This window comes from Camellia sinensis, chromosome 12 (assembly GCF_055761805.1).
Source record: "Camellia sinensis isolate YWXY chromosome 12, ASM5576180v1, whole genome shotgun sequence".
Lineage (NCBI taxonomy): Eukaryota > Viridiplantae > Streptophyta > Magnoliopsida > Ericales > Theaceae > Camellia > Camellia sinensis.
In genome coordinates this window covers 139,188,229-139,202,676 of record NC_138972.1, presented here as the reverse complement: position 1 = coordinate 139,202,676, position 14,448 = coordinate 139,188,229, and the positions used below count along the sequence as shown (strand labels likewise).

At 33.9% G+C, this 14,448-nt stretch overlaps 1 long non-coding RNA gene and 1 pseudogene across 1 annotated transcript; both read right to left on the bottom strand.

The window, feature by feature from the left end:
• Positions 1-6,204: 6,204 nt before the first annotated feature.
• On the bottom strand, positions 6,205-7,551 carry LOC145803924 (L-type lectin-domain containing receptor kinase IX.1 pseudogene; annotated as a pseudogene).
• A 4,655-nt stretch (positions 7,552-12,206) lies between these two features.
• Positions 12,207-14,194, bottom strand: LOC145804285 (uncharacterized). Its single transcript, XR_014345914.1, has 2 exons — positions 13,785-14,194; positions 12,207-12,833 (listed from the first exon to the last, which is right to left on the bottom strand). It is a non-coding gene; the product is annotated as an uncharacterized LOC145804285 (long non-coding RNA).
• Between the last annotated feature and the right edge of the window lie 254 nt (positions 14,195-14,448).

Here is a 14,448-nt window from a genome sequence, read left to right as displayed (position 1 = left end):
AAAATACCATCCTGAATTGGACAAAGAAAAGCATATTTTTCGAATTGCCTTACTGGAAGACACTCAAGTTACGATATAACCTCGATGTCATGCACATAGAGAAGAACATATGTGATAATTTAATTGGGACTTTGTTTAGCATTGATGGAAAGAACAAGGATACGGAAAAAGCACGCATGGATTTAGAGGATATGAAAATTAGGAAGGATTTGCACTTAAAGAGGCGCGCGGATGGGTCCTTTGAAAAGCCCATTGCATTGTTCACATTGTCCCTAAAGGAAAGACAAGGTTTTTGTGAGTTCTTAAAATCGATTAGGTATCCTGATGGGTATGCAGCAAACATCTCTATGTGTGTGAGCACAAAGGGCGACAAGTTATCCGGTTTGAAAAGCCATGATTGCCATGTCCTTATACAACGACTTCTTCCTATTGGAATGCGTGGGTATCTTAACAAGGACATTTCTATTGCATTGTTTGAGTTGGGAAATTACTTTCAACAGTTATGTTCAAAAACAGTGAGGGTGAATGATTTGGCAAAATTACAAGAGAGCATAGTACTCATACTTTGCAAGCTAGAAAATTTTTTTCCACCTGCATTCTTTGATGTGATGGTTCACTTAGCTATTCACTTGCCTCGCGAAGCCATTCTTGGAGGGCCAGTGCAATATCGATGGATGTACCCTATCGAAAGGTATTTTTATGCTCTTTGATGTGAAATTATATTTTTTTTAATATTATAGTATACCCATATATATGGTTTATATAATAATTTCCTATTATTTGTTGAAGATTACTCGGGATTTTGAAAGGGTATGTAGCAAATCGAGCTCACCCAGAAGGTTCAATTGCAGAAGCTTACATTGTCAAAGAATGCCTAACTTTTTGCTATATGTATCTTGGTGGGATTGAAACTGTATTTAACAGAGAGGAAAGAAATGAAGATGGTGGTGATGTTGGCTCAGGGCATTCAGTTTTTTCACAAAAAGTCCGTACTTTTGGGCTAACTCAAAGGGCAGTTGACGTGTCTGAGAATGAAAGAAAAGTGGCTCATTGGTTTATCTTGTATAATAGTCCTGAAATTGATGAATATCTAGAGTATGTTCTCATTTAGTTAAGTCTATGCAAAATGCTTTTCATTATGATCACACTCAAGTACTAATTATTCACATTTGATTTTTCAAGTAGAGAACACAAGAATCAGTTACAAAATGCAAATGTACATGACATTACAAGACAACAACAAGAAGAATTTCCTAGGTGGTTCAAAGAGCGGGTAATATATAAGATACATAGATAATATGTAACCTCTCATCATAAACATAATTCACTGTTCGTAGATTGATATTAACATCATGCATCCTTGTCACATGTTCATGTAGATAAATCAATTACGAGCTGAAGGATCATCGGAAGCAACTGATGAGTTGTGGTCATTAGCTAATGGTCCTAGTCCAATAGTGAATATTTATTCAGGTTGTATTTGTAATGGCATTCGATTCCACACGAAAGAGCGAGACAACCGTCGTAAAAGTCAAAATAGTGGGTTGGTTGTTCAAGGGGATCATCATGGTATGTCAATTGATTTCTATGGTCAGTTGACTAAAGTTTGGGAAGTGACATACATGTTCGAGCATCGAGTTGTGTTGTTTCAAGTCCTTGGGAAGCGTTCAGGGTATTTGAGAGGTTTTGGGGTTGGTCCAAAGCCGTCTTCTGCATTCAATTCTACAACTAGGTCACAAGCACGTGATGAAGAGGTTAAGGGCCTTAAAGAAGAGGTAGCATCACTGAAAGGGATAATTCAATCATATGAAGGATGCTTTGAGCAGTTTGAACACTTTATGAGACAAATACAGGGCAATGGTAGTAGATACAACTCTTTTGATGAGTAAGTACTATTGCTTTTGATGGTTTGTGAATACTTCTGGGATTTGCTTCAATTTATCAGCTCATAGATCTGATTTTGACAGTTGATCTATGACTGTCGTGTTGGTATCCATTCATATGATGGTCTAATATTGATTTGATTGGTTTCATAGGTTAATTTCATTCGGATTTAGGTACATAGTTGGATGGTTGGGGGACATAGGTTGAGGTGCCTTATTTTCAGTACATGAATTGGTATTAAATTATTGGATTTAGGTACATAGTTACATTTCTATGACTATCTTGTTAGCTTGTTTGGTTCAAGAGGCTTTATCTTGTTAAAGGCTACTTTATGTAAAGGTAAAGTTAAGAGGTACTATGTGTATAAAGGAGTAGGTGGTGTTTGCAGATGATGGTGTGTTTTTCTAATATTAGTTAATTGGTTTGTGTTGCTTTGGATTGCTGGTTGTTTGTTTTTTTTTTCTCTGTTGGTTTCTCACCAACTATTGAAGCTTGTGTTGGGGAAAGACATGGCTGAGAATCCTGAATGTCCACACACAAATAAATAAATACATTGTATCTCTCCTGAAAATTTGAGAAATTATAATTTACTCTCAATGTTTGGCAAAATTACACTATGTTTTCATAATATTTTGATTCACATTACAGTTGTCCCCACAATGTTGACTTAACAGAATATTCTACTTACAATCTATACATGGATAATAATTCTATTTACATAGTTAGGGATTGAACTAGTGATGGAGGAGATAATACACGAACTGTAAGGATGGTAATAATGTGGTGGTGTTGTGGCTTTTTTTTTATTTTTTATTTAGAAATGTAAACAAATATATTATTATTAACAACGCTTTCTTCAATTTTTTTTTTTTTATTGCAGGTAGCTAGCTAGAGGCGTAGTCATGCATGTTTATGGATCTGAGTTTGCCGATGCATTAATTCTAAGTTGTGCATATATATATGTGTAGTTTTTGAGATACTTCGCATCGGACAAATATGACATGCATTTGAAATCTTTGATGTTTTGTTAAATATTTTTTGATGTGGTGAATTTATTGTAAGGATGGATGGTTATTTTGGGCGTGTAATGTGTTGATATTGACAGGTGGTTGTAAATATATTAATTACTATTTTGACTTTATAATTGATGGTTTTTTTGATTTTTGATGTGGTGAATTTATTGTAAGGATGGATGGTTATTTTGGGCATGTAATGTGTTGATATTGACTGGTGGTTGTAAATATATTAATTATTATTTTGACTTTATAATTGATGGTTTTTTTTTTTTTAGATTGGATTGGTATATTAAAATTGATTGGATGGACATGAATTATGCATTAATTGCAAATGTATTATAGGTATTACAAAAAATTTAGCATTATATTTAAAAGAATCAATTTTGAAATTAAAAGTTTTTTTGCGACCAATATGTTTTTAGTCGCAATAAGGTTCTAGGAATTGCTAAATACACCCTTTCTGTGACCAACAAGATTCTGGTCGCCAAAAGTCCACTTTTTGCGACCAACATCTTCGTCGCCAATATTCACTTCTAGTCGCCAAAAGTCAACTTTTCGCGACCAAAATCTTCGTCGCCAATGCTCAATTTTTGCGACTAGAATTATTCTGGTCGCCAAAAGTCCACTTTTCGCGACCAAGAACTTCATCGCAAATGCTCACTTTCTGGGACTAGAATTATTCTGGTAGCCAAAAGTCTACTTTCTGCGACCAATATTTTCGTCGCAAATGGTTATCTTTCAGTAGCGACCAAATTCTTAGTCGCAATAGGATCAATTTTGACAAATTCAAGTCCCTTCCGCGACCAAAGAATGTTGTCGCGAATGATGACTTTCCGCGACCAACTTCACTTTTGGTCTCCAAAAACCTTCTGTGACGGACTTTTGGCGACCAAATTGCGACCAACTTTTTTTGGTTGCTAAAAACTAGTAGCGACCAGATTTGACCTTTCTGCGACCAGAAATGTTGGTCACGAAAAGTGTTTTTTCCTGTAGTGAATTATGACTTAGAAAATATGAAATTATATTTTTCTTTTCCCGATACTATGGAATCTTCTCTGACTTGTATAGATATATTTGACCTGTAGTTGTTCACAAGCTGACATTGTCATACGAAATTTGCAGCATCATATTGAACTCATGTTTCCGTATAATGTATTTTTATTTTTTTCATGAGCAATGATATATAAATAAAAAAACATACACAAAAATTATATAAAGAATGGGATAATTATTCCTTATTCCATCTGAACTAAGTTCATTTCGCCACTCTTGTACACTCTTACATTGGAGGTCTAGGGATTAATACTTGTCAATGACAAAAGTTGATTAATTCTCCCTCAGTATGAATGTTGTATTAAGATGTTTATTTTTTATTATTATGGACTAAATTTTGTGCTGGTTGTTGGAAGAAAAATGATATAGAAGTATACTTTTTAGACCCATTTGAAATTATTAGTTAATGATTAGAGAAAATATAAGAGATAGTTATTTTAGATATTTTAATAGGCTGTCACATCATTAAGTTTAAAAAATGGGTCTAACTTTTGGGGTTGGAGTAGGACTTATACTTCTTGGAATTATAGTTATGTATTTTTTCTATAAGCAATAAATAAATATGTTTTCGCTCTCTGCTTAATGTTTTCATTTTTTTTGGAAAACACAAAAGTCTAGGAGGGTTGCAGTTTGAAAGTCGATCATAATCCACAAACACAAAATACACACATATGGTTCCTATTCTAAGTCGAAGGTTTCAGTTACGTTTGGAGTGTCAATTGGGTTGAGAGCTTGATTTAATGTACAAAATTGTTTTCAATAATTTATTTTGTTGGACTTGAGCACAGTGACAATCCCCCTTAGTCTACACGCCACAAGTCAATGTAGAGATTGGGCAGGGAAAGAAGCCTCATTTAAGGAAAGTGGCAATGAGCTTAGCAAGTGAAGTCTCTTATTTGGAGACTTGGGATCAAACCCCTCCTTCATCTGGGTAAGAAGTGTTTTTAATTGGGAATGTATTGTATCCACACACACGCACAAAAATCCACGTTGTCACTAAAATTATCACATTTGTGTCACTCTACACCTGACTATCAATTTGAAAACAAAAATGCCATGGACCAGATTTCTTGTCCCAAATTTTTCTAGGTAAAATGTTTGTGTGATAGAAATTAAATTGGTATAATGGAATGAATTGATGTTTCTGGATAAAATTTAGGGTAAAATTTTTGGAATTGTAACATTGTTGTTTGAACAATTAACTCTTTAAACTAATTAATTCACTTTATCCCAAACAATCAAATATAGTTCACTTTATCCCAAACAATCAAATGTAGTAAACATTCTTTGAGCAGGTCTACGGACTATAACGCACATTGTGTTTTGTGACATGAGATTCACTACTATTCGGATATGGTCATGTTTGAGAAGTGTTGTAATTGATGGAAGAGATAAGACATACGATTTTATGTTGGTAAACAATAAAGAGACTTAAGAGACTTGATCCCAAGATAAAGAATAACCAATTACGAGGAAAGATGCGGTCATACATTTATTTGGAATGTGACCAAATTTCCAATGTAGACTTGACCAAGCCTGCTGGTGGCGATAGGTAACAACTGGAGCAAAATTTTTGAATTTATTATGTAACTTCATTCAATATAATTAAAAAGTATAGATTTTTTTAACAAATTAAATCATATATTTTTAATTATTTTAATTAAAACTCTCAACTCTTAAAATGTTATCCAAACAGTAGGCCACATTATTGTTTTGATCAAAATTAGAAACTTAGCAAACGGTAATCCCAACGGTAATGTAAATGAAATAAGTGAACAACTCATTTATGGAATTTTGTAGTCTAATTACTACCATATGAAATTTGAACTCTCATTAATTGATGATTATCTACAGCCTTGTGAAACACAAATCATTACAAGAAGAAAAAAGCTGATGCAGCTATAGAGAATGAGGTGAATTTAGAGAAATCTGTGTGGTAACTATCGTATTAGCTTGAAGACTAAAATCGACCGGTATTAAAAAAAGTAATAGAGCCACAAGAAACCGAAGATGAAGGAGTATTCACTGGAGGCATAACGTATGTTGGCTCATGCATTTTGGTAGAGAGAATGGGCAATGGAGCTTCAAAATTAAGCACATGAATTGCTTGCCTAATGGAAGGCCAGAGATTGTGTTCGGGGTGAGCACACTAGAGCTCAACAATCATCAAACATTCCATTTCTTCTCCAACAAAATATGCATTTATCTTTGGATCTGCTGCTTTAGGAAGCCTATTGGTAGCATAGAGATCCTAAACCCACTCCACCAATATCGTTTGACTTTCTGGGACCTTCAAGTCAATGGATTTTCTTCCACAAGCTATCTCCAATGCCACAACTCCAAAACTATAAACATTTGATTCCTTAATAACTTTGCCTGTGACTAGGTATTCAGGTGCCATATATCCCCTTGTCCTTGCCAAATTAGTAGTTAGCGTATTTTTTTCGTGATCAACAAATCTAACTAATCCAAAATTCCTCAGTTTAACATTGAAATTTGAATCCAACATCATATTGCTTGATTTTACATCTCTATGTACTACACATTGTTTCCATCCTTCGTGTAGGTAGAGCAATGCCGAGGCCAAGCCTTGTGCAATTTTGTATCTTATTGCCCATGTCAACACGCTATTTTCTCTGAACAGATGGTTATCTAAGCTTCCATTTTCCATGAACTCATAAACAAGAAGGAGTTCATTTTTGTTATGACACCAACCAAGTAGTTGCACCAAATTTCTATGCCTCAACCGACTAATGATCTTCACTTCAGATGCATACTCCTTTATTGCCTATTTTGATCCCTTTGATATCCTCTTCACAGCAACATAGGAATTCAATTCCCTTGAAAAACCTTTATAAACCCGACCGAATCCTCCATCTCCAAGCTTCTGTTTGTCTGCAAAGTTATTCATTGTACGAAACAATTCAGCATATGAAAACTTCTTTAGTCCGATACCTGCATCGAATTTATCATCCATGGACATATCAGGGGCAATCTCTCCATGCTCTTTTGGTGCTCTAATTTTCTTCCACTTGATGAAGCCAAACAAAGCCAACCCACTAGCCAAAGCAGTTGATCCAACAATCAACCCCACAACGAGAGCATTTTTTTTATTTCCACCATTCTTTTTGGGACTTGGACTAGGACTAGCTGGCACATCGGTTTGCAAACTCAAATTGAACGACCATGATTTAACAATATGTTTCTCAAAAAAATCTCCTGTTTCAGCTGAGAAGCCTATTGTAACCCATTTTGGTAAGTGCTCCCTCAAGTCAACCAGAAAACTAAGACTAGTGTCAATTATATTATTATCTTTGTATCCGGTGAAAATAACACTCAAATTTTTCGAACTAGAATTATAACTAATCCAGGCTTCATTCTCTTTCTCATACGCTATGTTATTGTACCATACTGCAGTAACATTAGATGTAATAGAGCTGATATCGATACCTACCTGAGTTGTTGGTGTGATGTCCAGTGGGTCCCATGCCCTATTCTGAAAGGTATCAAACTCCACAACAACAAATGGAGTCGTTGCCGGGGGGGGGGGGGAAATTGACGAGAATGGAAGACCCATGGCGGCACCAGCTGCGGTCATCAGGATATAATAGTGAGAAAGAAGGGAGAATGCGAACCCATCTCCAAAAAGCGAGTTTCCTTCTGAATCAATTATGAACAAGAATTGGGTGTTGAAGTCCGCCAGTGTTCCAGAAGCTATGTCCCCAAGGTGAAGAGGATCTTTATACGAGGCTCGACCAGCTATCCACGTCTGGTTTGTAAGGGTGATTTGGATATCTTGGTTGGAAAAATTAGCTTGTCCTTCTACTATTATGTCACCATTTTGAATTGTTGGAACAATCTTCTGTGTAAATAAAATAACTAGAAATAAATTCAAACAAAATAAATACATAACATACCGGATTTATTTTGTCGAACCAAATAAAAATTACAAGACCAAGTCGAGTGTGTGACACTCTGTCCTTAAGACAGATTCGCCCCGCTACGGTGCTTACGGTTGAGTGGCGTCTATCTCCCAGGATACAATGATCTTCACAAATTTGTAGAAGCACTTCAAATAAATTTACTCGGCGAACCAAACCTGTGTTCTAATACTCTCTTTATTTAATTCTAAAAACTAGAATGTAGAATAATGCAAACAAAAATAGTTTGGACAGCAAGACATTAATTTCAGACTGTTTTCGGATAGGAAATTCAATTTCCCAAACTGCTGGAATTGATTATATGTATAAGCAAAAAACTGTGGTCCGAACAGGTTCGTAATTTGAAAGAACAAATGCAACTGTTGAATTTCAAGCAAAGTTTTTGACCGTTGCACTTTTGAATATATTATTCAAACAATGAAAAGTGATCAAAAAATGGACCAAGTCAAACCCGTTAGAACTCAATAAACCTGTTGAAGTATTATTTATTTAAACTATCTCAAATATATATATATATATTAAACTAATTGAATATATATATATATATATATTAAACTATTGAAATAGTTAAATAAATAAATAAAGAGGTACAAACTTTAGGAAATCACTTAGGAACCCAAAATTTGAATTTAGAATTAAATTAAATTCCCACAATTACAAACTTTAAGAAACCACTTAGGAACCCAAAATTTAAATTTAGAATTAAATTAAATTCCCACAATAATTTTTATTGAAAAAATTCAAAAGAATTTTTATCTAAAAAATTAATGTTAAACCCGAAAACGACGTCAACTTCCCATTCACTCATAAATGGTTTTGACGTTCCGTCTTCATCGTGTGACTTGCCACGCAGCAAGGAACACGTCACCTCTTCGGACCCACCCCAAAAGATGTTTGGGGCCCACTCAAATTGAGCTAAAAAATATGCCTATATTAAACCATTTTTTTCCAACAATCCCCCACGTGAATGGAATTTGACGGAGAGAAAATACAACAACATGATCTAAAACAGAGAGTACAGAAATAGGAAATATTTTGCAAAGGATAGGTAGCTTTTGGCTTTGAACTTTCCCTTGTGAGACACTATCGGATTTACTAGCTAACCAGTGAACATGATGTCTTGAACTGTTCAGATGCTTGTGTAAACCAAGACAATAGAACTCACACAGTATATCCCCAGACACAGTTTAGTTCTCACTATTGTGTTTATTTTGGCCCTAAACAACCTGGTCTTTCATGAGTGCTCTAAAGACTTGTAGCCCTTCACAAGTCTTATAGAACCGGCCCAGTTCACACTCACATAGGTAATTCTTATGAAGAGTATCCTGCCATACTCCACTAGGTTTACCTAGATATAAGAATCATTAAAATTTTACTTAACCTCAAACGCTGCAGACATCACTATTTCATCAAAGAAATGGGTAGGAGTAAGACCCCCCAGTGATCCTTCTGAGTCATTCACAGCTCGGTTGTCCCTTTGAACCTAGATCTTGGGATCTCCAGTCAACTAGATTGGATTGCCATTGTGGTAACTCTTATTTAATAGGCTTGAGTCCCATTCCCCTCGATGAATTCTCAACTAACTCTCTTGCTAACCCTTTGGTTAGTGGATCCACTATATTGTCTTTAGACTTAACATATTCTATGAAAATAATTCCATTAGAGAGTAGTTGTCTCACGGTGTTATGTCGACGACGAATATGTCGTGACTTACCGTTATACATATGACTCTGTGCTCTACCTATAGCTGATTGACTATCGCAATGTATGCATATAGCAGGCACCGGTTTTGGCCATATTGGAATATCTTCAAGGAAGTGGCGAAGCCATTCTGCCTCTTCCCCTGCTTTGTCTAAAGCTATGAATTCTGATTCCATAGTAGACCTAGCAATGCACGTCTGTTTGGAAGATTTCCAAGATACAGCTGCCTCACCAAGAGTAAAGATATTCCTTGAAGATATTGGAATATCTTCAAGGAAGTGGCGAAGCCATTCTGCCTCTTCCCCTGCTTTGTCTAAAGCTATGAATTCTGATTCCATAGTAGACCTAGCAATGCACGTCTGTTTGGAAGATTTCCAAGATACAGCCGCCCCACCAAGAGTAAAGACATACCCACTGGTGGACTTTGAGTCTCTTGTATCCGATATCCAATTTGCATCACAGTATCCTTCAAGTACTGCTGGATATCTAGTATAATTCAGCCCAATGTTACGAGTAAATCGAAGATATCTTAGAACCCTTATAATTGCTTTCCAGTGTTCTACTCCCGGATTACTCGTATATCTACTTAATTTACTTACTGCATAAGCTATATCTGGGCGAGTGCAGTTCATCAAGTACATTAAGCTTCCAATAATTTGGGCATACTCTAATTGAGAAATACTTTCCTGTACATTCTTAGAAAGATATAAATTAACATCTACAGGTGTTCTAGCAAGATGATCATCATCTTTGCTGAATTTGTCAAGTATTTTCTCAATGTAATGAGATTGTGACAAAGCATATCCTTCTGATGTTTTGGTAATTTTCATACCAAGAATTACATCAGCAATGCCCATGTCCTTCATGTCAAAATGTTTATTCAACATTTTCTTGGTAGTTTTAATCATGTCGTTATTACTACCTATGATGAGCATATCATCTACATAAAGACATACAATGACATAACATTTGTCCGTGTTTTTAATATAAACACATTTGTCACACTCATTAATTTTAAATCCATTTGACATCATTGCCTTGTCAAATTTCTCATGCCATTGCTTTGGCGCTTGTTTTAAACCATATAATGATTTAACCAATTTACACACTTTCTTTCTTTTCCTGGAACAGAAAACCCTTCTGGTTGTTCCATGTAAATTTCTTCATTTAACTCACCATTTAAGAAAGCGATTTTTACATCCATTTGATGAATTTCTAAATCGTATAGAGATGCAATGGCAATTAGCATTCTAATGGATGTTATTCTAGTAACCGGTGAGTATGTGTCAAAGTAATCAAGACCTTCTTTTTGTCTAAACCCTTTGACCACAAGTCTTGCCTTGTATTTGTCAATTGATCCATCCGCTTTCAATTTTCTTTTGAAAATCCACTTGTACCCAAGAGGTTTACAACCTGGTGGCAAGTCCACTAATTCCCAAGTGTGATTTTGCAAGATGGATTCAACTTCACTATTGACAGCTTCTTTCCATAAAGGAGTTTCGGGACTGGACATAGCCTTCTTAAAAGTTAAAGGCTCATTTTCTAACAAATATGTTAGAAAATCTGGACCAAAAGATTTTGAGGTTCTAGTACGTTTACTACGTCTAAGTTCCTCTTCCTCATTTTGATCTAACTCTTGTTCTTGATCATGTTCGTGATCCTGACTAGTAATAGCATCAAAAGATCTTTTATTAGTACTAGTCTCTTGTCCAGTATTCTTTGGAAATACATGTTCAAAGAATGATGCATTCCGAGACTCAATAATAGTATTTACATGCATTTCGGTATGTTCTGATTTATGAATCAAAAACCGATATGCACTACTATTCTTAGCATAACCAATGAAAATGCAATCAATGGTCTTAGGACCTATCTTAGTCTTTTTAGGACTAGGAATAGCCACTTTAGCCAAACACCCCCACACTTTTAAGTATTTGTAGGATGGTACTCTTCCATGCCACAATTCATATGGTGTTTGATTCACTTTCTTTCGGGGTACTTTATTAAGTATATAATTAGCAAAAAGTATTGTTTCCCCCCACAAGTTCTGAGGTAATCCAGAACTTATTAACATGGCATTCATCATTTCTTTTAAAGTCCTATTTTTCCTTTCAGCAATTCCATTTTGCTGAGGTGAGTAAGGAGCTGTGGTTTGATGAATTATTCCATGTTCTTTACAAAACTCACCAAAAGGTGATTCATATTCACCACCTCTATCACTTCTAAGTTTCTTGATTTTCTTACCAAGTTGATTTTCAACTTCATTCTTATATTGAATGAAAGTTTCCAAAGCTTCATCCTTGGTTCGAATTAAATAAACATAACTATATCTAGTATAGTCATCTATAAAAGTGATAAAATACTTTTTCCCACCTCTAGTTTGAACTGATTTAAAATCACAAATGTCACTATAATTAATTCAAGTGGTTCCGTACTTCTTTCAATTGAATGAAAAGGATTTTTAGATAATTTTGCCTCAACGCAAACTTCACATTTATGATTTGAATCAATGTTAAATTTAGGTAAACATTCCATATTAATTAATCTACGCAAAGATCCATAATTAACATGTCCTAGTCTACCATGCCATAAATTTGAAGACTCAAGCAAGTAAGAAGAAGATGTAGTATTATTAATAACTGAGGACACAACGGTCATTACATTTAACTTGAAAAGGCCATCAGACATGTAACCTTTTCCTATATACATCCCGTTTTTGGTAAGTACAAACTTGTCACTTTCAAAAACTAGCCTAAACCCATTCTTACTCAACAAAGATCCGGAAACTAAATTCTTGCGAATGTCCGGTACATGCAACACATTGTTGAGAGTGAGTTCCTTTCCAGATGTCATCTTGAGTATAATCTTTCCTTGTCCTTCAACTTTGGAAGTTGAGGAGTTGCCCATAAAAAGTTGTTCACCATTGTCCACTGAAGAATAAGATGTGAACATCTTTTTGTTGGCACAAATATGGCGAGTAGCACCAGTGTCCACCCACCATTCTTTAGGATTTCCGCCAAGATTTGCCTCGGAAACAACTGCAGAAAGATTTATGACGTCTACACCATTGGAAATTATATCCATTTCGGTTATATCGGCTTTAGTAATCTTCTTACTTGTTCTTCGTTTGCCTTTGTAGAAATTAGTTCTTAAGAACTTCTCTACCTTTTCACTATTATTCACTGGCACAGTCCCAACATAAGGAGAGGTTGGCGTAATGGCAAACACCATACCAGTACTGGTTTGAACATTAGTTTGACCAATTTTAGTAGCCATAAATTCTAAATTATAAAATAAAATTATAATTAGAATTTTATACTGCACAGAAAATTAAACCAAATTCACAGAATTAAATTCTGTAAAAATAAAAGAAACAAGAATATAACTTTTATTTTCCAATTAATTTGAAAATAAAATAAAATTTTACTTAAACAAATTAATTCCACACAGAAAATTAAATTCTGTAAAATAAAAGAAATAAAAAATATAACTTTTATTTTTCAATTAATTTGGAAATAAAATAAAATTTATTTAACCAAATTAATTCCACACAAGAAATTAAATTCTGTAAAATAAAAGAAATAAGAAAATAACTTTTATTTTTCAATTAATTTGAAAATAAAATAAAATTTTATTCAACCAAATTAATTCCACACAGAAAATTAAATTCTGTATAATAAAAGAAATAAGAAAATAACTTTTATTTTTTCAATTAATTTGAAAATAAAATAAAATTTTATTTAACCAAATTAATTTCACACAGAAAATAAATTTCCGTAACACTTCAATAATTAAAATACTAAAACAGAATTTTAATTAAAGAAAACTCAGAAAATAATTTCTAAAAAACCAAAATTAATTTTCTGACAAAATTCCACAAAAATATATTCTGAATTGTTAATGACACCAGTATCGTACTACTAGTTGTTGTCAAAGAAAAGAGACAGTATATTACTACTATCTGTCAAATAGCATATAATCACTATTTGTTTTTCCAACCAGAATATTATTTTGTAAATTCACATAAAATAATTTTCTTCCGAAATTATTTACGAAGAATGGAAAAAGGAAACAAACGAAAAATTATGTAAACAGAATAATTCGAATCTGTTTTAAGATTGTTGGAACAATCTTCTGTGTAAATAAAATAACTAGAAATAAATTCAAACAAAATAAATAAATAACATACCGGATTTATTTTGTCGAACCAAATAAAAATTACAAGACCAAGTCGAGTGTGTGACACTCTGTCCTTAAGACAGATTCGCCCCGCTACGGTGCTTACGGTTGAGTGGCGTCTATCTCTCAGGATACAATGATCTTCACAAATTTGTAGAAGCACTTCAAATAAATTTGTTCGGCGAACCAAACCTGTGTTCTAATACTCTCTTTATTTAATTCTAAAAACTAGAATGTAGAATAATGCAAACAAAAATAGTTTGGACAGCAAGACATTAATTTCATACTGTTTTCGGATAGGAAATTCAATTTCCCAAACTGCTGGAATTGATTATATATATAAGCAAAAAACTGTGGTCCGAACAGGTTCATAATTTGAAAGAACAAATGCAACTGTTGAATTTCAAGCAAAGTTTTTGGCCGTTGCACTTTTGAATATATTATTCAAACAATGGAAAGTGATCAAAAAATGGACCAAGTCAAACCTGTTAGAACTCAATAAACCTGTTGAAGTATTATTTATTTAAACTATCTCAAATATATATATATATATATATATTAAACTATTGAAATAGTTAAATAAATAAATAAAGAGGTACAAACTTTAGGAAATCACTTAGGAACCCAAAATTTGAATTTAGAATTAAATTAAATTCCTACAATTACAAACTTTA